The sequence below is a fragment of the Myxine glutinosa genome, chromosome 1 (assembly GCF_964187855.1).
Source record: "Myxine glutinosa chromosome 1, kmMyxGlut1.1, whole genome shotgun sequence".
Classification (NCBI taxonomy): Eukaryota; Metazoa; Chordata; class Myxini; order Myxiniformes; family Myxinidae; genus Myxine; species Myxine glutinosa.
The window spans coordinates 245,915,758-245,941,017 of NC_136261.1; the positions used below are offsets into that span (position 1 = coordinate 245,915,758).

The following is a 25,260-nucleotide window of genomic DNA, read 5'->3' on the forward strand; positions in this document are numbered from 1 at the left end:
TTTCCTTCTTCTTGCACTTGGTTCTCATTGCGAACAGACACATTCTTTCTTTTGGTCTGGGCGATTGTGAGCGAGCGGATCCTTTCCCTGGTTCGTTGCTGCTGATTTCATGACGGCTGTGCGCTGTGCCATGTAAGCTTGGAGAGACCACGTGCTTTGTGAAGCGAAGGACTCAGGGACCCGTGCTGCGGCTGACGGGTGAACGACTTGCGCACCGAGGCGTGTTTTCTTGCGCAGGGATGCGGGGCGGGGTCTGTGACGATCTCGGACGGGGCTCAAGAACCGCTCAAAGCTGAGTACAATACATTTTACTTTCATTTATTTTAATATCATCCCCTTGTGTTGTATATGAGTCTGTATGAGGGCGCCCCATTTAAGAATCATGGTTTTATTGTGCATTTCTTTGTCCCGGGCATTATTTTTTATTAAACCTGTTTTATTGTTGAATTCGAAATCCGTGTCGGTTTGAGTTGATTACCAGGGTTGAAGACGTCCAGTGGAATCCGTAGAGGTAAGAGCTTCACGACCCTTCGCTGCCCTCATCCCACGCGCGTATTCAAACCACCATTGGATTGAACGCCTCGGAGTGCAAAGCTCGATCGGCTACCAGTTACCTTGGAGGATCTTAAAGCCCGGGAACACGACAATATTTACACACATATTTATATTTACACACATACAGTATATATATATATATATATATATATATATATATATATATATATATATATATATATATATATCTGATTTAATCAGATTTAATCAGATTTAAATCGCGTCTGATTTAATCTCCCGATTATTTATTCAATGCAAATGAGACGCCCTGGTCGTACTGTGGAGTTTCTACTATTTCTCACAGTTTATATATATATATCCATGATGAGACATATAAAACTGTGCATTACCTTAAGTTGCTCCCTATACTCGTACATAGTTGGGTTCACAAGTTTTCAAACACCCATCGTACACTATTCATATGCTCGGTTTCACCTGAGTCTTTCATGGGAATTTTTCATGAAAATAGTCGAGCTATTTTTCGAGATCATCATCAAAAATATACAAGTAAACGAAAAAACATGTTTTCGGGCTACACACTTTTATTAATTTTTTTAAAGTTTTAAATCTTTATTATTATTATTTTAAATTAAATTTTGATAGATGAAGATGTACCAGAAAAAAGGACCGTGGGCCACATTTTAGCTCTCTAGGATGTATGGAACCAAGAAAACAAATGGCTCAAATCTTTGAAACGGGACAAACAAACAAAGTTCAGATGAAGTAAAATTAAAGTGTGTAAAAATACATGTCCCCGACTCAGTTTCAGTTCAACATCATTGTCAGTAAAGGCATCCCTTTATCTGGGCGGTGTATAATACCATGTTCGGTGCTGAAAATAATAATAATAATAAAATAACGCGATGTACATACATGAAGCAATATCATGCATATGGCTTTTGTGCAGATATAACATATGGTGATTATATATATCTGGGATCATTACAATTGCCATAGGCCATGGAATAACACCCAAGCATAAGGCTTGAGGCCTGTCAATCTGTGCTGCTTCATGGAACGGTGGTGCAAGATTTATTTGGGGTGGTCAGGCCAGCTGTCCAGCTAATGGGTGTAAAGCAGTGGGGTGGAGTCAGGGTAGCTGTAAACTGACCCATGTACAATACGTGATATTTTCTAAGTAAAAAAAGGTATAACTCCATGAAAAATTGGTGATTAGTGAAAGGCCCCAAAACTAAAACTCGTTCTGTCACTTTTTTTTTGTATAATAAGTTGAGGCTCGTGTAAGAGCTAACACACAGAACATACAATAAAGAGAGCGAGAGACAAGAGGGGGAGAGAGAGGGAAGCACAACAGTCGGGAACTGGGACAGTGATATATCTGTGGAAGAGAGAGGGCTGGGGATGGTGTACACAGTATAAACAAGATGGATACTATAAGGACTGTCAGGAAAGAAAATGGAATTTGAAGGAGGTGGATTTGGGGTGTATTGACGGGGGTAGAAAAAAAATCAAGGTTTTGGATGGGGAAAGATATGAGATAGTGGTGAACAGATGTTTTAAAGACCTTGAGTGAGGAGGTGCAGATGAAATTCCATCAAGGTGCAGATGAAAGCCTTGTATGTGGTGAGGAGCACAGGTGTGCCAAGGAAGGACTTCGCACGATGGAGGATGCCCAGTCGGCAACTGGATTTGGAGGCCAGCTTGGAAATGTGGTTTTCCCAGGAAAGATCATGGCAGATAGTGAGACCCAAAAGCTTGAGTGACAGAACTTCTTGGAGACGATTGTTGAGAAAGTAGATGGGAGGTTTTTCAGAGAGACATAGTGAGAGTATATTATTGTATAGTGATAATGGGGTAATAGGATACTTATAGTGATTATGATTTGAACACTTGTGACCATATCCTATGATTCCCTCCTGCGCAGCAAAGTTGGCATACATAGCATCCGAGATATCCATGCTTCTTTTGGGAAGAAAAACAGCTTTTTATTATGTTTGTACAGACTTGGCATTTAATATGGAATATTTTTTTTGCGGGGGTGAACTTACTTTTCAAGATGTCTTCGAACCAAAAGTTCATTGGAATTATGTTGAAATTATTCTAGATTTTGTTAATGTGACCTTTAAAAGAAACAAAAACCACATTTGACATTTCGAAACAAATAAATTGATCCTTGAAAGTGATGTAAACTGATATCGAACTCAATTCATGGATAGTACCGTGTTAAACTTCTGTACGTTTTCGAGAAGTATCTCTTTATTTTGCACATTAGCCAAATTTATTTTTTAACAAAAACAAAAGTTAAATTACGACTGGGATTACGGACAGTAAAATTACAGTTCAGTACTTCGTGTAACCCCCACGAGCATTCAGGAGAGCACGTACACGTTGAGGCATGCTGTTCACGAGATTTGCCAAGGTTTGGACACGAATCGCTTGCCATGCAGTGACAATAGCCTGCTGCAATTCACACACAGAGGTCGGCTGCTGGTCCAAGTGGTCGATTTGATGCGTTAATTCTGCCCACAAGTTCTCTATCGGATTCATATCCGGGGACATGGCAGGCCACTCCATATGCTCTACACCACGGTCAGCAAGAAAGTGTTGGATCATGCGAGCACGATGAGGTCGTGCATTGTCATCTTGGAAGACAAAGTTTCCTCGAAAGGCTGCACGAGCAAATGGAAGCAATGTTTCTTCCAGAATGGCCCTGTATATGAACTGGTTCAGGTTTCCATTCAGAACCAGGTCAGTTTTGCCCCCTGCATGAAAAGCATCCCAAACGGTCACTCCACCACCTCCAGCTTGGACTCATGGCACTATACAATCTTTGTTGTCGGCTTCATGCACTTGTCTGCGCACTCGGACGCGGCCATCTTGACGATAGACCAGAAATCTAGACTCGTCACTGAAGATCACATGATTCCAGTGTCCTGGCTGCCATTGACGGTGCTCTCTGGCCCACTGCAATCGGCGCTGGCGGGGTTGTCTGGTCAGGCGTGGCTTTCTCAGGGGACGCCTGGCACGATAGCCTGCTTGAACCAGTCGTTGGTTGACTAGCCTTCTGGATACAGGCACATTTGTCAGTTGCTGCCACTCAGCCCCAAGCCGATTAGCTGACTTGGTTCGGCCATTGCGGACTAACCGGGTTTAGCTGGCGATCATCCCTCCTTGTGGTTCTGTGGGGACGTCCTGGCCTCGGTATTGGTGTAGGGCACCCCTCTGAGCATTTCGTTTCAGGATCTTTGACACCTGACCTTGAGTGATGCCATACTGCCGAGCAATAGCATGCTGTTTCATGCCGTAATTTCGTAAAGCCACCACTCCATGACAATCAGCATTGTCGAGTTGACGGACCATCTCCAGAGTAAGCGGCAATAGCTTTTGTAGATGTGCAGCAGTTGTTTTCCACTAATACAGAACGCAACAACCCTTGTATACCCGACTGTGAAGCCAATCATCAAATGCACCTGTCCATACATTTTGCCACGCCACCTGTGATATAATCCTGTTGTTGACTTCTTGCTGCGACAGACAATCAGTGACATGGTTCTTTTAACAAATAAATCACCAAAGTGTGAAAGAAACCCACCAGATTGATATACTGAGTTAAGAAAGTAAACCCAACTCAAGAAAAAAAATTATTCCATATTAAATGCCAAGTCTGTAGTTTGACAGTATCAAGAATGAGAAAGTTGAAGGTGTCTAACGGTTTCTTTTTTCAACTTTAGGTGTTACTCGTTGTAAGCCTTGAATAGTTGTTGGTAACTCCATTTATTTACAGGTGTTGATGACTTAGATATTTAATTTACATACCTATAAATTGTGTGGTTTGAATGGACAGATGTGTACGTATTTTATAAACAGCAGTGAAAGAAATCAAGTCATAATTCCCACGAGGTGTTGCTATAAACTTATCTTTCAAATGTCTTTTATCATCAAATGAACTCAAACTTTCAAGGGACGGCATTACTTGGTGGACGTTATAGATCCCTTGGTGTCCTCTGTGAAGAGCAGTTGAGCTATTGTCGGCACCATGAACAAATTACAAATTCTTGCCCTAAACTACAGGGGTCACTGCATCAGCGGCACAATTGCACCCTCAGCATTGGGCTGCATACAAAAGAAAACAAGCGTTACGCCTAGGTCCCCCGTCGTGGAAATGATGTGAGTTGACAAAGTGGAAGACGCAGAAAACATGCTATGATATGATATTTCGCTCACAAGGTTCAGACATACATGGCGGCGGCCATCTTGGATTTTGACGTGGCGACCCAATTTTCAAAAGCGTTCTTCCTTATACCTAGATACACCAACACACCAGATTAGAAGTTGGTACTTCGCTTATTTTTCCGGATATTCCGCTCAAGGTTCAGACATACATGGCGGTGGCCATCTTGAATTTTGACGTGGCACCCCAATTTTCAATAGGTTTCTTCCTTATGCCTAGATGCACTCACACACCAGATTAGAAGTTGGTATTTCGCTTATTTTTCAAGATATTTCACTCACACGGTTCAGACATATATATGGTGGCGGCCATCTTGGATTTTGACGTGGCGACCTAATTTTCAAGAGCGTTCCTCCTTTTGCATAGATACACCCACATGCCAGATTAGAAGTTGGTACTTCGCTTATTTTTCAAGATATTCCGCTCACAAGGTTCAGACATACATGGCATCAGACATACATGGCATCAGACATACATGGGGGCGGCCATCTTGGATTTTGACGTGGGTTGCACCCACACACCAAATTTGAATGCGGTCCTTCGCTTACGCATGCACGTACGCACGCATGCCCGCACGCACGGACGGACGGACACACGGACGGAGGGGAAAACAATAGTCCCCCTTTCGCTCCGCGGTGCGTCGGGGGACAATAAGACTTTTTTCCTGTCCTCACCTTTCGATTAGGTAACTGTGGGTATGCAATTCGAATGACAACGCAAAGCCAAAATGTGAGATTGAGATTCATTCAGTAGTTCTGTTCGTTAAATAAACTAGATGGTATTCATAGAACACTTACCCTGTGCAGTCAACTTGGTGTGAGCCAACTCTTCTGTTTTTGAACATTTTTTTTCTTTGATCCAATATGGTTGCCAGACCACGTGACCGATTACGTCACAAATTTATATTCTCTAATATATTTGTTGCGTAGATTACGCTCAATAAATTTCAAACTGATCAGACGAAGCGTTGTCCCTGTCGTATTATGACGTCATAATTATGGCACCAATGACACCAACGGTAACAACACCTATTCGCCATGCAAAGTCCTTTACAATAAGCCACGTTTAAATTTTTTGCATGGAGCGGTTTTGGAGATATAGAGGTGCAACGTTTTTCGGTTTTTCCAAGATGGCGCCTGCACCACGTGACTTATGACGTCATAATTATCATAAAAAATTCTACAGGCAGTGGCGCTCCTATGGTGAAATTTCCTGTCAATCGGACCAAGAATTGCAGAGGAAAAAAATTCATACTGATGGAATCAAACGTTGTACTTGTCGAATTTCGACGTCATAATTAAGGTCAAGTACTCCCCATGCGGAATAAGATATGTGACATCGTCATTCACATATCTTATTCCGCATGGGGAGTACTTGACAATGAGCCACGTTTAATTTTTTTTTCCATGGAGTGGTTTTGGAGATGGAGGTGTAACGTTTTTTCCAACATGGCCCCTGTACCACGTGACCTATGATGTCATGATTATTAAAAATTCAACAGGCGGAGGCGCTCATATGGTAAAATTTCGTGTCAATCGGACAAACGGTTGCCGAGAAAAATCTATATTGTAAAAGGAGCCGTGTCTGTCTGTTTGTTTGTTACGTGGAAAAAAAAAGTATGTTGATCACTCCGGTTTGTGTGTGTGTTTGTCTGTCCGCTCAGTTATACTTGCCTACAGGTCACAAATCTAAACCGATCTTCACGAAACTTCACCAAATGGTGGAGTTCGTGGTCCGACAAAATGCTATATATTTTTGAAGTCAAAAGGTCAAAAGGTCAACAAAGGCCAAAGGTCAACTGCTTTTTTTTTTCTTTTTTTCTAAAATCCTCAATTTCCATCCGATTAATTTGAAATGTGAATGGTATTTACACATCACCGAACGGAATTCCACCTCCAACTATTTTTGAGATCAGCATAGGCCAAAAGGTCAACATAGGCCAAAGGTCAACAACCATTTTTTTAAATCCTCAATTTTCATCCGATTGACTTGAAAATTGAATGGGATTTACATGTCAACTGAATTCAACCAACAACTATTTTGAAGTCAACCTAGGTCACAAGGTCAACATAGGTCAAAGGTCAACCACTTTTTTCAAATTTCTAAAATCCTCAATTTTCATCCGATTGACTTTAAATTAGAATAGGATTTTCATATCAGCTAACTGAATTCAACCACCAACTATTTTTTTGATAAACATAGGTTACAAGGTCAACATAGGCCAATGGTCAACATAGGCCAAAGGTCAACAAATATTTTTCAAATTTCCAAAATCCTTAATTTTCATCCGATTGACTTGAAATCTGAATAGGATTTGCACATCAGCTTACTGAAACCAACCACCAACTATTTTTGAGGTCAAAAGGATGCTCTATGAGTGCCATTCTACTTTGTTCGGTTTTTCCAAGTGTCGCTCTATTAGTCATTTTTCATTTGTTTGTTTGTTGTGTTTTAACTTGAGAATGGATTAACGGATTCCAATAAATCCAACTACGGTGGATTCGGGTAACTCCCGAGTAACTCCGGTGGATTCGGGGAGTGTTTGTGATCCAAAGATTTAAAAAAAAAAAAGTTTTTATGTGTACATGGAAATTTTTATGGTGTGAAATCTGCAAATGCCAAAACCCTGCACGGAGAGCAGGATCTCCCAGGAATTGGTATTTCCGTCAGCGAAGCGACGGGTCTTATATTCTAGTGAATTTTTAAAATGCAGACACGCCACACATACGTAACCGAATGCCTTACCCTGGTTTTTGCTTCGCGAGCGCAGGGTAATAATAAGCTCCCAAGAATAATGTCAATGAAAGCATATACAGTCAGGTGAAAAAGTAAGTACACCCCATGTAAAGTTTTGACTTTTTCAACATATTTCAACATACAGCTATTTGATCTTCATTTCAACAATATTGATAGATGAAGGTGATATAATATAACAAATATCATGAAACATTTACATTTTGTAGTCCATTGTATAATTTAAATAAACATAAATGCAAATTTCACATGTGGAAAAAGTAAGTACACCCTTGGCTCTAATCGGTGGTATTGCCCCCTGTGGCAGAAACAACCTCACGTTGGCGTTTGGCGTTGAAGATCAAATAGCTGTATGTTGAAATATGTTGAAAAAGTCAAAACTTTGCATGCGGTGTACTTACTTTTTCACGTGACTGTAGGATTGTGGATCCAGCCCTACAATGTGACCTCCGTCCATCCAGCTGCAGTTATATTTCTTCCACAATGTCTGCCCCTTGCGACAGCAGCTGCTGTTCTGACATTGACCTTGGAAATCCTGCCTGTACATGTCATACTTTTCCTGTTTGTACATGCATGTGCACATTGGTGTGTGTACAGGACTTTATAATCAAACTGCGCAAAGTGCATTATGAAGTTTGCACATCCACGTACACACTGCATTATGTTGACATTCTGCTCCATGTTTGTGATTTTTATTGCCAAATACAATTGACCACCCACGTTTTCCAAAAAGAAACCATCAAATTAAAGACGCCACAAAACATTTTGCATTTTGAAGAAAAGGAATTCATGAAAATGAATAAACATTTGCGCAATTTTCGATTTTGTGGATAACACAGGCGGTGTGAACTCTGACAAGGATTCCACGACACCAAATTTAGACATTCCAAAAAAAGATTAACAATGAAAACATAAAATTCTTCCACCCTTTCCCCTTGCCTTTTTCTTTCCTGATTTCAGGACAAATTTGTTTGTACAAAGTTTGAGGTCTGTGGATGAGATGGACAAAACTGCCTAAAAGGTTAACATACTGAATTACAATGGAACATACTGACTCACGAGCCTCGATTCAGTATACAAAAAAAACAAAAAAAAAACAGTGGTATCCAGGTGGACGAGGAATGTAAGGGAGATGCGTGTGTGTGTGTGTGTGTGTGTGTGTGTGTGTGTGTGTTTTGTTTGTGTGTGTGTGTGTTGCAGGAGTGGGTGTGGTTTTGTATGAATGTGTTTTTGTTTGAGTGGTGCATGCTGCAAAGGTAGGTGGTCGGTTGGTTAGGTGTGTTTTTTTTTGGTGTGTGAGAGTGGATGAGGGGCTGTTGATTATGGTCGTGGAGGCGGTTTTGTTGTTGTAGTCTGTGTTCTAACTTGCTGGGGGTGGGGGTATGTACGCATCCAGGTGTAGCTGCTGCATGTGGAGGCGTATGTGCCCCTGCTGGCCCACCTTAGCTGACCGTATCGAGGTTGAAGGGCTAAAACAGGATGATACTGAGGACCTCGACTGAGGACCCGGTCAGTGAGGCACATTTGTGACCAGGTGTGTTTTGAAATTACGTTACGAATATGTATGTATGTGTATGTATGTGTGTGTGTGTGTGTGTATATATATATATATATATATGTATATATATATATATATATACACATAATATATATACATATATTTTTTTGGGAGAATATATATATATATATATATATATATATATATATACACATACTCATATATATGTATGGTAGTGAAAAAAAAAAATGGAAACACCTGGTTAAATGAGGGACACCAAGCAACAACTTCCACACAGGTGTACAGAATGTGTTAATTAAGCAAACAACATCCCAGCATGCTTCGGGTCATCTATCTATAATTCCAGTAATCTCTGTGTGTGTGTGTGTGTGTGTGTCTGTATGCGACCGCTGTTTCTCGACAACTACCGGTCCGATATACTTTAAACTTGCCAGGTATATTGCTGGGGACCCGAGGATGTGCCTTTTCAAGGTTTGAAATTAATCGGACAAGTAGTTACCGAGCTATGGCGATTTCTTTACCAAACTCCGCAAGCCGTTCGCTTTGGACCAAACCATTTCATGTAAATAGAGGGGGGGGGGGATTGTCACCGTACTCGCAAGCCGTTTGCTTTGGACCAAACCATTTCATGTAAATAGAGGGGGGGGATTGTCACCGTACTCGCAAGCCGTTCGCTTTGGCTTTGCGAATGGACCAAACCATTTCATGTAAATAGAGGGGGGGGATATAATTTTAGATATATATATAGTACGGGCATGCCCTAGTGTATATAAATGCTGCATAGGTCTGGTTGCCTATAATTATGGCTGGAATGGCTGCAAGAGGAGACCTCAGATACTCTGGTTTCTCTTCAATTCGTGGAGGAGTCGTGGAGTGGTCCACTGTGGTGGTGTATTGTATGACCATGCATTCTGGCCCTTCGGGGTCAGGATGCATGTGTTTTGAATGACCATGTGCTTCAGCCTTTGGGTTGAGGTGCATGTGTATGTTAATGGGACAGCCTTGATAGACGGTGTGCCTTGGCCGTGGGGTCAAGGTGCACGTCAAAGACTGTTCAAATGTTTGGTTTTTTACCTTTTTTCATCATAAAAAAGGCAGGCCTTAGTGCTGGCCTCATAAGCACCTCAGATACTCTGGTTTCTCTTCAATTCGTGGAGGAGTCGTGGAGTGGTGGAGTGGTCCACTGTGGTAGAGTATTGTATGACCATGCATTCTGGTCCTTCGGGGTCAGGATGCATGTGTTTTGAATGACCATGTGCTTCAGCCTTGGGGTTGAAGTGCATGTGTATGCTAATGGGACAGTCTTGATAGACATTGTGCCTTGTCCGTGGGGTCAAGGTGCACGTCCAAGGCTGTTCAAATGTTTGATTTTTTCCTTTTTTATTATAAAAAAGGCAGGCTACGGTGCTGGCCTTAAAAGCACCTCAGTGACTTTGCAAGACAGGTGATTGTTGGGGTGCGTTTGGCAGGTGCTTCAGTGACAAAGACAGCTCAACTTACTGACGTTTCCTGAGCAATGGTCTTGTAGGAAATGTTGGAATGAAACTCCGGGGTAAAGACATCATCGGCAAAGGGCAACATTGGGCGGAAGCATGTTTGAAGGATCGCGATATATCGTGAAGATCCAGGATCGTGATATCCGTACATTAATTTGAAGTGCAAGGCAAAGCAGGTGAGCAACTGCAGATCAATTGATTGCATATTTCAACCTGGAGCGCGAGCAGCCAGTTTCGTCAAAGACATTCCGCAGAGATGTTCACAGAGCTGGATACCACAGTCAGGTTGCAGTGCACAAACTGCTCATCACACTTGGCAATGTGCATTTGTGAGGCCAGTGGTGCAAAGAGCCAATGGACTACCGAGCAGTGGAGAATATGTGATATGGTCAGACGAATCATCCTTCACCGTGTTCTCGACATGGAAGAGTGCACGTGTGGCACCAACCTGCAGAACTCTACAACCCTGAGCGCTTGTTTCCAACAATGAAGGGTTCTGGTGGTTCTGTAATGTTGTGGGGGCACATTTTCCTGGCATGGTTTGGGTGCAGTCATTCCCTTAGATGGCAAAGTCAATGCCAATCACTACTTAATGGTTCTGAGTGATCATCTTCACCTCATGTTGCAGCATTTCGTTCCTGCCGGGAGGGATATCTTCTAGGATGACAATGCCCCATCCACAGACCAATTGTTGTCACCCAATGGTTTGATGAGCATGACACTGATGTTATCCTTATGTCATGGACTTCTCTGTCACCAGATCTGAACCCAATTGAGCAGTTATGGGATATTTTTGGAACGACACATGACAGCGTTTTCCACCTGCATCAAACAGGTGTGAGTTGATTGACTTTCTCGTGGAAAAATGGTGCCGTATCCCTCCTGCAGCATTCCAGACGCTCGTGGACCCTTTGCCATGGCGCATACTGGCAGCAAGTGATGGCCCAACGACCTATTAAGTAACTTTACATTGGTATTTCCATTTTTTGTTTCCTACCTGTATATGTATATAGTGCAGTTCCGCACTTTTATACAGGATGAGCAAGATTAGAAAAATTGTACATCGATTAATTTTACATTTTCAGTGGTGGTTCGTGTGCAGCTTGAGGCTGCTGGTTGCATCATTTTCTGGGGGCCCGGTGCGGCTGATGCAACCAACGCCTCTCTATAACCAGTCATCTGAGGCTCATTTTGCCGACCTTGGAAGGATGACAGGCTGAGTCAACCCACCTGGTGTTAATTGAATGTTATGACAGGGGCTCAAACTCAAGACCCTAATATCTCAAGCCAGGCACCTTCACCATTCAGCCAACACCAGGCTTACGTTTTTAGTAAGACAAGGAAAGATCACCGGAAATGATGCAGATGAGTAAGATAAATATGTCAATTGTTCTTCTTTTGTCAGCATCACAAGGCGGCGGGGTATCATCATTGGCTGAGGGCGCAGGTGTGCGCGCCCTCTATAGGCTTTTAATGCCCCTGATCATTCACAATCCTGAGATGAACTTTGTCGTCATCACGTTTACGTCAAATTATCTCAATCGTGATATTGGTTCATTCCTTAACTCGGATCTGTTTGAGGCGACTCGGATCCCACAAGAAATTGCTTCATTAAATATTTTTTGGAGGACAAGGAACAAAGTTGTGGAGAGGTCGAATCAAAGTTCTTCTTGGACTTGTTAATATCAGAGCACTTATAGTTATAAAGACATGCAGCACGAAATGTGTCAAACATCTTTCTCATAATCCTCAGCACTTCAATTTATAACAAGCTTTTCCCAATCACTTACTTGGGAAGCACAAGCTGACACCGAGTCCGAGCAACACGGACGGCGGATGAAAAATGTGCGTGCGATGCGAAGACGAAGCACTCACTACCCGAAGCTCGATTCAAAAAGGCAGCAGTTACAGGATGGGACGGAAAGGGGGACAGGCAACGGGGTGGCAAACCGGGAAAGCTTCCAAACAGCACCACACCTACTACTTCCACAATCTACTTCGGAAGCGATTCGCTTATCTGGCTTTTCCGGTTCCTCTGGCTTAAGTCTGACATCTGTTGCATCACTGTCGATGTGGAATGCTGAGCGTCCTTATGACAATTGTGGATGCCGGTGTCATATCATGCTTGAGGAAACTTAATTACTGTTAAACATAATATGGACTGTGTTTTAATTGATAAGCATCACATGTTTGTTGTAACCTGTCAAAATATTACAACATATATATTGTTGCGGTTTTGAGAACCCCTCACTTGTAAATACTTGTAAATAATAACTTGTAAATATCCCATCATTTAATAAGGTCGCACCCATAGTTAGGCCATATGCAACACGTAGGACACCATATGACTTTCAGTTAATTCCTTAATATGTGTTTCAGATAAGGCTGTGTTCCCAACAGTTGAATCTGCGTTGCATTAATTAAATAAGATAGGCCCCATTCCGTCAATTTTGCCAGTCTCTCTCCAAATTGTATTGCGCGCCTCTGCCAGCCGCAGCCGCCTCAGCCGCCTCAGCGTTCGCTCCAAACACCATTACGCACGCGGTCAAGCTTGGAGAAGAAGGGGGCGGAGCGCCAAGAATGAGGCGTGGCCCTATCAACGTTCCGTCAAGGGCGGAGCCAGTGAGCCCTCGCTACCCAATCAGGGCTGAGGTGAGCTCACTGGTGGGCGTGGTTTGAGAGTGCGCGGCTTGACTTCTAAGCGGACTATATAAGCGCAAGCGCGGCGCCTTTTCACAGAGAGGAGAGAGAGGAGGGAGAGAAGCTGAGTAAGGAGTTCACGAGCAGAGTGAGTGGGAGAGCCGCGCTAAAAGAGAGGGCACGGACAGAGCTGCGTTGGAGAGAGCTGCGTTGGAACGAGCTGCGCTGGGGAACTCCTAATTCATATGAATTCATAGGAACTGTGCATACGGACTTGCGAAGGACTCCCCCCCCCCTCCCCCCGCCATATGTAAGGTCCGGTCGCGCGCCAATGATACGCGCTAGCTGCCTGCCCGGGTTTTCGCCACGGTACGGATCGACACCTGGAGCCAGACCTCAACGCCTGAGCCATCTGCCTGGACCTTCCTCCCCTACCACGACCATCCCGTGTGAGTCTGTCTGTTTGTCCGGGGTTGTAAGTAAGACTGTATAGTTAAGCTTGCCCTGTGTCCTTTTGCTCTTGTATATTCCTTTCGTTTCTTCTTTTGGGTTTTTGTACATAATTAATAAACCCACTCTTTGTTCTTCTTATTTTCTGGGTTTTCTCTTATTCGATCATTTGCGTCCTTTCTTTCAATTGAGTACCTGTGGCACGACAGGAACCGCTTTAATCGGGTTTAGTCTATGGTTAACGGCCCGAGTCGTGGCTCGCTTCGCTTGGCATATCCATTACCGCTGCGGCTCGGGTGGGAGTTATCTCCTCGCTTACGGCCGGTGGTAGTACTTAGGTAATAAGACTAATTGGGCTTACAACCATACTTACCACCGACCGGAAGTGGTCATAATTTCCAGGATTGGGGGACGGCCAGCTTAAAAGACAAGGGGATTAACCCCCCCTTGATAAGGGGAGCGCCGACCCCCGAATCCACAACAATATATACATATACATATACATACAACAACAACAACAACATGCATTTTAAGGCCATTTTCCCAACAAGAGCAGGGGTTAGCCTTGCGGTCCCCATGACAATCTTCTCCATTTTGCCCTATTTTCTGCATCTCCCCTTGTTAACCCCCTTGCCCGCATTTCTTCTTCCACCATCTTTAGCCAAGTCTTTCTCGGTCTTCCCCATCCTCTACTTCCTTCCACATTCATTTCCATCACTCTTCTCAACCAGTCACTTTCATCCTTCCTCAACACATGACCAAACCATCTCAACCTGTTCCTCTTCACAGCATCAATCACAGGCTCTATTCCCATCATCTTTCGCAATTCATAATTTGTCTTCCTCTCTCTCAACGACACTCCACACATTCACCGAACCATTCGCATTTCCACCCTTTCCAGCCTTCGTTGCTGCTCTACGTTCATTACCCATGTCTCGCTCCCATAAATCATAACACTTCTCACACATGCAGCATACACCTTTCCCTTCAGCTTCCACGACACTCCCCTCCTCCTCAACACGCCACTCAGTTCCCGAAACCTCTTCCATGCACATCTCACTCGAGCAACCGTTGCCGAGTCTGATCCACCTTCTCCATTCAGCATGTCTCCGAGGTAACAAAAAGTTTTCACACCTTCCAGCTTCACGCCGTCTCCAAGATCCAACTCAACATTTCCTCCATCGTCAGCTCCCTCTGTGCACACCTTACACTTGAATGTAGCTGCCACACTGGTTAATGACCCTCTCAGACCACTACATTTTTGATGAACCCACTCAGCGCACATTGTACATTGAATGGAATTCACTCTGACACCCTTCCTGCACACAGCACACGGCCACTTCCCAGTTCTTTCCACCTCACCACATGCTTTACCACTTGCCATCACCTTTGTTTTTCCGATATTCACCTTCAGACCTTTTGTCTCCATAAATTCCTTCCACTTGTTCATCTTCTCCTTCAGTCCATCCATACTCTCCCCCATCAACACCAGTTCATCTGCATACAACAACGCCCATGGTAAACCCTCCTTTACGTTCTGAGCCAGCACCTCCATCACAGCTACAAATAGTAGTGGACTTAGTACCTACCCCTGATGCACTCCCACCTTCACCTCAAACTCACCACTGTTCCCGTCCTTCGTCCTTACAGCTGTGCACGCTCTCTCGTACATTGCCATCACTACTCTGTCCAACCATTCCTCCACTCCTAACTTCCTCAATGCCCATGTCACTACTTCACGTGGAACCCTATCGAATCCTTTCTCCAGATCAACAAACCCAAGAAACAACTTCTTATACAATATTACAACAATATACACATTTATATATTGTTGCGAATATGGAATTTGGCCTCCATATCCGCTTGTAAATATTCCCCTATTTCCCCAATACTCCCCAACTATCCCCAATCCCCCATTCCCTAGTCCCATTGTCTGTAAACAACACTCTGTAGAACCGACCTTCCCCTCTTTCCCCCATTAAATGTCGTGCCCAGGTCCACCGCATCTCACGTAGACAACTTTCGGACATCTTGCTAGTTATTCTTAGTCTATGTCAGTTAAGGACTCGTTTCCATTAATTCTGACTCTTCGTTGCACCAGAATGTGATTATATGGCACCAGTAGTGAGTTTAGGACCTTCCCATACCTCCTCCCATCTTCTTCCCCAAACAACAACTACAACAACAACTACAACAACAACTACAACAACAACAACGGCGCGCGCGGGGAGTGTGCGTCCTCACTCCGGCTCGGTTAGCCGCCATTGACCATGCGCTCCGACGGGGTACCCCGAAGGGGCTCCTTGTCAGCCCCTCGTCAAGGGCGGAGCCGGTAACCCCCCCGCACGCACCCAATGAGAAGCAACGGGCCGATTCCATCTGGGGCGGAGCTAACGAGCCGAGGGCGTGTCACTCCCCGCCGGATATACGCGGCCACTTACCGGACGTGACGTGAGATGCGCCCCCAGCTTGAGACGACAAGTCACCACCTCCGAGCGCTGAGCGACCTCCCCGCATCTCTAGACCGGACCGGGTCGATCCTGCCCTGAGCCCAGGTGCACCTGGAGCCATCGATTCTGCCTTTCCTTGCCATCAATCCCCGTGTGAGTCAGTTTTGTCCCGTTTATCTGTCGTCTGTCGGGGCTAATATAAGAGTGTGTCTAAGTGCCTGCCTTTCTATGCTGTCCCTCTTGTCGTTGTAATCTGACCTTCCGCCCTAATATAACCTCCTCCGGAGGTCTTGAGAACTGAACCCTTGGTGTCGTGTCATTTTAATCCAGCCGTTGTGTCTTTTCCATCATTGATTTAGCATAGCGCGACTCGGCAACGTTCGAGTATAATCGGGTAACTTGTGCGGACACGGCGGCCATTCCGCTCGGCCCACCATAACATCAAAGTCGTGTCTGTAACAAATGGTGTCAGGAGTGGGATGTTGTTGCGAATATGGAATTTGGCCTCCATATCCGCTTGTAAATATTCCCCTATTTCCCCAATACTCCCCAACTATCCCCAATCCCCCATTCCCTAGTCCCATTGTCTGTAAACAACACTCTGTAGAACCGACCTTCCCCTCTTTCCCCCATTAAATGTCGTGCCCAGGTCCACCGCATCTCACGTAGACAACTTTCGGACATCTTGCTAGTTATTCTTGCAATGACATCCCGGCGGGACTAAATTTATTTAGCCCAAATTTTGGACACCAATTGTGTTAGTACTGTAACAATTGGTGTCTGGGAGTGGGATTCGAGGCCCGACGAGGCTTGCATCTTGCAAGTGATGGGAGAGGAGATCAGAAGAGGAGTGAGTGAGGAGGTCGGAGGAGTGCGCGAGGAGGTGAGGCACTGTAAGGAGCGCATGGAGAAGGAGGTGAGAAAGGGGACTGTAAAATTGCAAGGGGGTATAGAGGAGTTGACGCTGGGAGTAGAACAACTGACAGTGGGACAAAAGGAGTTGGGGGACCAGGTAAAGAAGAACACAGCGGTAATAGAGGGTTTAAAATCGACACAGGAGATGAAAAAGGACGTAGGGGTAATTAAAAAAGTGTGTCAGACGGTACATGAGGACCTGACGAGAAAAATGGACAAGGTGGTAGAGGTGATGGAGGTTAAAGAGCGGGAGGTGCGGGAGCACATAGAAAAAAATAAAGTGGAGTTAGAGGAAGAACTTAAAGGGGCGCACGAAGAGATGAAGGAGGTGAAGCAAAAATTAGAAGAAGTGGAAGAAGGGGTGAGCGAAATTAAGAAGCGACGGAGAGAGGATAAGAAAGAGATAAAGGAGGAAGTAAAAGAATTGGTCCAAAGTCTGTGTTCAGATCGTGATGATGTGCTCATTAACCGGATGAGGGATTCGCAGGTGATGGAGGAGAAGCGAAGAGAAAGAGGACCCGGTGTAAGTGGTGACCAATATGGTCGTGTGTATGATGCGCCAGGGGATTTAAGAAGCTTGGGGGTCGAGATAGACCCGGGTGTTCGTGAGAGGCCATTGGTGAAGTGTGCGACAGGTCTGGTGTGCGAAAAAGGAGGTGTGCGAGAAAGTCCGACTCTGGGGTGTGTGAGGAAAAAGTGCGTGCCAAGGAGTGAGGGTGCTGGCGAGAGTGAGTCGGTCGTAGCGCGTGTGCGAGGGGGCACATGGAAGCGCGGTGTGGTAAGTGTTACAAAGGGTGTGACGGGAGAGTGTGCGCGAGAAAGGTGTGTGACGGACAGGTGCATGGGGAAAGAGTGCGCTGTCAAAGGCAAGGAAGAATGCACACCTGTGGTGAGTGTTACAGAGGGTGTAACGGGAGAGTGTGCGCGAGAAAGGTGTGTGACGTCCTGGTACATGCCCAAACGTTCCCCCAGGCAGTAGCTAATTTGGACCAGGTGTTCGGGTGCCTCAGACAGGCAGGGTTGAAGCTGAACCCGAGTAAGTGCACTTTGTTTGCAAGAGAGGTGGCCTATCTAGGTCACGTGATCGGCCGCGAGGGGGTAAAAACGGACCCAGACAAAATTAAAGCGGTAGAGGAGTGGCCCGCACCACGTACCATCAAAGAGGTGCGGGGATTTTTGGGACTCTGCTCCTACTACCGGCGCTTTGTGGCGAAATTTGCGGAGTTGGCCCGTCCCCTCCACCGGCTTACGGAGAAGGGGACGCGATTTAATTGGACACGGGAGTGCCACGAGGCCTTCCAAAAATTGAAGGGGTGTCTAACATCCGCACCCCTTCTAGCGTACCCCACTAGCAACGGGGCATTTACCCTGGACACGGATGCGAGCCAGGAAGGATTGGGCGCAGTTTTGTCTCAGACACAGGAGGGCGTGGAGAGAGTGATTGGTTATTATAGTCGGGCCTTAAGTAGGCCCGAGCGAAATTATTGCGTCACTCGCAAAGAGTTATTGGCCATGCTGGCTGCCATGAACCATTTTCACCCGTACCTGTACGGGCGGAAATTTTTGGTTAGAACTGACCATTCCTCCTTGCAATGGCTCCTTCGGTTCAAGGAACCGGAGGGCCAAATTGCAAGGTGGTTGGAAAAGTTGCAGCAGTACGATTTTGATGTGGCCCATAGGGCCGGGAAGGCCCATGGTAATGCGGACGCACTCTCTCGGCGTCCTTGTCTGGGGGAAAACTGCAAATTTTGTGCGAGACACGAGGAGAGGGAACAATTGGGCGATTCGGACCCGACCCTCGTTGTCCGGGCAACCCGGGTGAGAGGGCCAATTTTGCCACTAACCGAGGACGAAGAATTTGGAGAGTTGGCTTGGAGCACGGCCTAGCAGGAGGATCCTGTTCTGGGGCCGGTGTTCCAATGGGTCAAATTGGGGCAAAGACCAAAGGGGGAAGAGGTCACCCCCCTCGGGGCACAAACAAAGGCATATTGGGCTCAGTGGCAGACCCTGGAATTGAAAGGCAACATCTTGTATTGCAAGTGGGTGGAGGTTCCCTCTGATAGAACTTCCTGGCTGGTGATAGTCCCTGACAAATTCAAGAACGTCATATTGCAACAGGTGCATGGTACCCGCTCCGGCGGCCATTTGGGCAGGACAAAGACAATATCTCGGGTCCGCCGGAGGTTCTATTGGGTGAATATGGGGCGCGACATACAGGACTGGTGTCGGAGATGCGACGCCTGTTCTGCCAAAAAGGGACCAGCACGGAGGATGAGGGCCCCCCTTCAATTACATCAGGTGGGGGCCCCCCTTGAGCGGGTGGCTATGGATATTCTAGGACCGCTGCCCCGCACCCGCCAAGGTAATAAGTATATCCTCGTTGTAATGGACTACTTCACCAAGTGGCCGGAGGCCTACGCCCTCCCCAACCAAGAAGCAGGGGTGGTAGCGCAGGCCTTCGTGGAAGGATTTGTGTGCCGGCATGGGATTCCACAGGAGTTGCACACCGACCAGGGACGAAATTTTGAGAGCAAATTGCTAAAAGATGTGTGCAGTCTCCTGTCAATTCGGAAAACCAGAACAACGCCTTTAAGACCTCAATCTGACGGGATGGTGGAAAGATTTAACCGAACTCTAATCCAACAACTGGCACTGTTCACCGCCACCCGTCAGGATGACTGGGACGAACATCTCCCTTATTTGCTTATGGCCTACCGAACCAGCCAGCACGGGGCCACCGCATGCAGTCCAGCGTTGCTTATTTATGGGCGGGAGTTACGGGCTCCCGCCGACTTGCTATGCGGTCCCGTGCCAGACACAGTGGTTAACCCGCCGAGGGAGGGGTACGCACGTCACCTAGAGGAAGGCATGGAGCTAGTCCATGCCTTCGCCCGCCGCCAACTCCATCTGGCGGGGGAAAAGATGAAGCGCAGGTACGACGACCGGAGCCAGGGGAGTCAATACGCTCCGGGGATGAAGATTTGGTTCTTTAATCCCCGGAGGCGGAAGGGAAGGTGCCCAAAGCTCACCTCCCCCTGGCAAGGCCCAGGAGTCGTCCTGTCGCAAATCTGTGACGTGGTCATTAAGATCAAAATGGGGCCACGAGCCCTCCCTCGGATCGTCCACGCCGACCGGATAAGACCTTACACCGGCGAGCAGGCGCCCCCGTGGATTGCCTCGGCTTTAGATGCCGAGGCGGGACCCAGTACCTCTGAATAAGGGGGGCTTATTAGTGCCAGAGGACTGGGGGATTGAGGAGCGATAGGCCCAGTGGGTAAGGGTGGCATCCCTGCCACCCTTCCCATGTGGGGCAAATGCGCAATAGCTTATGGGGTGATGGCAGTGAAAACTAGCCCGGGTGGGTTAGGTTATATTGTAGGGATCTAGCGAAGATGACATTAGGTAACGTTAAGTTAGTTAGTGACTGATACCGGTAGTGGGGACGCAGGTAGATTAGTGTGGATGATAATGACGAGGGAGCGCAATAGTTTAAAGGGACGACTGGGACGCGCAAGTTTCAGAAGGGAGTAGTTAGCTGAGATGATGCCGTGTGTGTGAGGATTGAACAGGTGTGATTGCCCAGGTGTGCAACTGGACAGGTGTGTGGAACAGTGTGTGAGTAATGAGTGTTGTGGATCAGCGCGAATGCGCTTGGGGAGAGAAGGGTGCAGGTGGCACCAGGTGTGAGAGCACAGGTGTGCAGGTACAGGTGTGTGGAGAGAGTTGGAGTAAGTGGTACGGAGTGGTGTGCCTGGTGCGAAGGTGTGAATGGGGGAAGAGTGGACCCCCATCACGGATACCCGGGGCGGGTAGTGTAAGTGTTAGGTAGAGGGTACAGGTAAATTGTGGTTGGATATTGGCACTTGTGGTGCGGTTGCAGAATGGTATTGTGGATGGGTGCATTAGTGTTGTGGAAATGGCTGGGCGTGTAGCCTGTTAGTGTGTGTAGTTGGTTGGGCACTCCACCACTGTGAGGATGTCGGCCAGGTGAGGCCGCAGGTGGGCTCTGGGAGCCGGTAGTTGTGAGTGGGTGCCTGAGGATCCCGGGTGTGGATCGGGCAGCCCAGTGCCAGAGAGGGCACCGAGTGGGGAGAGCGCCAGAGGGCCTTCCCCAGGTAGTTAGGTTAGGGTAAGGAGCAGGTAAGCTCGGAGGCAACTGCAGTGGTGGAGGTGTGCAGGTGGGTAGACCCGCTGGGAGAGGTACACGTCGCAGCCCCGAAATTGTGCGAGGGCACCGAGAGATGAATCGGGGGAGTGAGACCCCAAATTGAAAAGCACCACAGTTTGGCCAATGGGAATTGGTTTTTAGAACCCATAGTGTAAGAGGGCCAATGGTTTGGCCGGAGAAAGACCCCGGGTAGTGTAAAGTTGTTAAAGTCATTTAGGAAATAGTTAGGATTGATGAACCTGTCGCACCATACGCAGCCACTTACCTGTGGTGATGATGATGACTCCACACCTGTGTTTTCTTTGTTTGTTGCAGGAAATGAAATTGCTGTGTGGATTGGTGAGACGCATCACGACGTGGATGAGACATTGGGGTGATTCCATCTCTCCCTCCCTAGGAGGGACTGATGATGAATTGGTGATGGCAAATTATGATGTTGAGTTGGAGATGGCAAATTGTGATGAGAGTTGGAAATGGCAAATTTGATTGGTTAGGAGGGAGAGAAGACGAATTTGGTTTATGGGAGGAACGGGGAAGACAGTAGGGACGTTTGTTGATTTGTAAAGTAGATGTTTATGAGTAGTGTTGTGTTTTGTGGATACAGTAAGGGGTAAGGGAGGGGCCATGTAGGTTACCTGGTGGGGGGGGGGGGGGGCGTACGGTAGGAACGTACCTGTCTCACCTGGTTCCCATGTGCCCCCAGTGTGCATCACCTTATATTGCGTGCACTTTTGCGCCCTTACCACCTTACTCACTTGTCTGCTTCTTTTGTCTCCCACCTCCGAGGATCTGGCTTTGGGGCAGAGAGAGAGGAGAGAGAGGTGCTGGATCCGCAGTTGTGGGCCTGCACTTTCGCTGCTTGCTGCCTGGATCGATACACCATATGGACCGCAATGTTTGTGGCCACCCACAATGGACCGCAGTTCTTTTGCGGCCAAGCACCACCCATGGATGGACCTATGGGTCAACGTGGCACCTATGCCATACAAGGTGAACCACTTATAGTTGGCCCCCTGACGGCCACAATAAAGAAATGGACGCGGTTGGCGCCTTTCTTTATTTTCTAAGGAAGTAAGAAGGCCAAGTGCACCACACGAAGAGCAAGAGACACCTGCAGGGTTAGGGGTTGTTGAATTTATTTTTACTCATTGAACAATGGTGACTGCACCGATTGGTGCTGGGGTGGTGCTTTTGGTGCTGGGAAGGGGTGCTCTGCACATTATTAAAGGCCGTAGGCCACAGAGCACTCGTGGGTTGGTGTATCGATGCTGGCATGCGTGCTCTCTCTATGCATAACATCTGCATGTGTTCCTCCAAAAACAGGTCCTGGATCGTAGTGTAAATATCAGCGTAGTCTTGTAAATAATGCTCCCTACCGGCTGTATGTTTAGTTTGCGAATTCTTTCCGGATTCGGTTATCCTGTGGGTGTGTTTCTGTGAGGAGAAGGGTGCAACGTCGCAGGGGGACATATTTACTCATTTGTGAATATCTGTAAAACTGTCGCACTCAGGGGAGAGTTAATAGTAGAGGGAACTACATCTGAGTGCCACACTAAAATAGGTAAAAATTTATCGGGTCGGGACGCCCCAAGGGTAGAGAAGGGTGCAATGTTGCGAATATGGAATTTGGCCTCCATATCCGCTTGTAAATATTCCCCTATTTCCCCAATACTCCCCAACTATCCCCAATCCCCCATTCCCTAGTCCCATTGTCTGTAAACAACACTCTGTAGAACCGACCTTCCCCTCTTTCCCCCATTAAATGTCGTGCCCAGGTCCACCGCATCTCACGTAGACAACTTTCGGACATCTTGCTAGTTATTCTTAGTCTATGTCAGTTAAGGACTCGTTTCCATTAATTCTGACTCTTCGTTGCACCAGAATGTGATTATATGGCACCAGTAGTGAGTTTAGGACCTTCCCATACCTCCTCCCCTCTTCTTCCCCAAACAACAACTACAACAACAACTACAACAACAACTACAACAACTACAACAACGGCGCGCGCGGGGAGTGTGCGTCCTCACTCCGGCTCGGTTAGCCGCCATTGACCATGCGCTCCGACGGGGTACCCCGAAGGGGCTCCTTGTCAGCCCCTCGTCAAGGGCGGAGCCGGTAACCCCCCCGCACGCACCCAATGAGAAGCAACGGGCCGATTCCATCTGGGGCGGAGCTAACGAGCCGAGGGCGTCACTCCCCGCCGGATATACGCGGCCACTTACCGGACGTGACGTGAGATGCGCCCCCAGCTTGAGACGACAAGTCACCACCTCCGAGCGCTGAGCGACCCCGTACGTGGGTGCCCGTTCCGTGGCCAAAAAAAGGAAAAAAAAAATTTCCAAATTTAAATCAAGTGTACCTCCCTGTCTTTGCTAGCCATGACATTCGATGCCATTGACCATTGCCACTCCTACGCCACGGTGAGGCGACAGGGTAGGATTTGTAGGAGACCTGAAAGTGCAGTGTCAGTATGTATTCCATGTTCGAATTGTATTAGTTTTAAAATAGTTAAAAAAAAAAAAGGTTTGCAAAGCATATCAGCAAATTGAAACAGAATTGAAACAGAGCAGAATTCGTTATTATTATTATATCTATTACTACAAATTATTACAAATTATTACATTACAAATGTTATTCGTTAATGTTAATTCCCTGCCATCACCCTCTGCCATCACCCTCTGCCATCACCCTCTGCCATCACCCTCTGCCATCACCCTTCCATCACCCTGCCATCACCCTGCCATCACCCAGCCCCATTACCCTGCCCCATCACCCTGCCCCATCACCCTCCCATCTCCCCCCCATCACCCTCCCATCACCCTCCCATCACCCTGCCATCTCCCTCCCACCACCCTCTGCCACCACCCTCTGCCATCACCCTCTGCCATCACCCTCTGCAATCACCCTCTGCTATCACCCTCTGCCATCACCGTCCCATCACCCAGCCATCACCCTCCCAGCACCCTGCCATCACCCTGCCATCACCCAGCCCCATCACCCTGCCCCATCACCCTGCCCCATCACCCTCCCATCTCCCCCCCATCACCCTCCCATCACCCTGCCATCTCCCTCCCACCACCCTCCCACCACCCTCTGCCACCACCCTCAGCCATCACCCTCTGCCATCACCCTCTGCCATCACCCTCTGCAATCACCCTCTGCTATCACCCTCTGCCATCACCGTCCCATCACCCAGCCATCACCCTCCCAGCACCCTGCCATCACCCTGCCATCACCCTGCCCCAGCACCCTGCCCCATCACCCTCACATCTCCCCCCCATCACCCTCCCATCACTCTCTGCCATCACCCTCTGCCATCACCCTCCCATCACCCTGCCATCACCCTGCCATCACCCTCCCATCACCCTGGCCCATCACCCATCCCATCTCCCTCCCAAACAAAGAATAATAAAAATTGTCTACATGTACATTGTACACACCTTTATGTCGTTAGCACCACTTCATAAGGCACCACGTACGGGCTTCTTCTTTGTTTCCTCGTCCTGGGCAAGAATGCGGAGGCTGCTGGAACTGCCAACCCTAGAGGTCGCCACGTAGAACTGGCAATGGCAGAAGAAGGCTCTTGGGCAGAAGATCCCAACATGGTGTAGCGACTGCCAAAAGAAGTTGTGGATGTATTTTGATGAAATCTTTTCGTAACAATTTTTCCTCAAGCAATAAATAAATAATAAGAATTGTCCACATGTACACACCTGTATGTCGTTAGCAGCTCTTCATAAACAACATTGCTGAGGAAACGGCACTTCTCCAGGAGATCCTCACATGGTGTACAACTGGCAAAAGAAGTAGTGCACGTATTTTGATGAAATCTTTTCGTAACAATTTTTCCTCAAGCAATAAATAAATAATAAGAATTGTCCACATGTACACACCTGTATGTCGTTAGCAGCTCTTCATAAACAACATTGCTGAGGAAACGGCACTTCTCCAGGAGATCCTCACATGGTGTACAACTGGCAAAAGAAGTAGTGCACTTATTTTGATGAAATCTTTTCGTAACAATTTTGTCTTCAATCAATAAATAAATAATAAGAATTGTCCACATGTACACACCTGTATGTCGTTAGCAGCTCTTCAGAAACAACATTGCTGAGGAAACG

At 46.9% G+C, this 25,260-nt stretch overlaps 1 protein-coding gene across 2 annotated transcripts in view; it reads right to left on the bottom strand.

The window, feature by feature from the left end:
- LOC144894045 (uncharacterized) overlaps positions 1 to 15,139 on the bottom strand; it is a 33,723-nt gene extending 18,584 nt beyond the window's left edge. Inside the window, exon 1 of one of the 2 annotated variants that reach the window (XM_078785726.1) lies at positions 15,015 to 15,139. The gene's annotated coding sequence lies outside the window, so the exon portion shown is untranslated. Of the gene's footprint in view, positions 1 to 12,306; positions 12,515 to 15,014 lie in introns of those variants that run through there. The other variant, XM_078785720.1, reaches the window with a different exon arrangement.
- Positions 15,140 to 25,260: the final 10,121 nt, after the last annotated feature.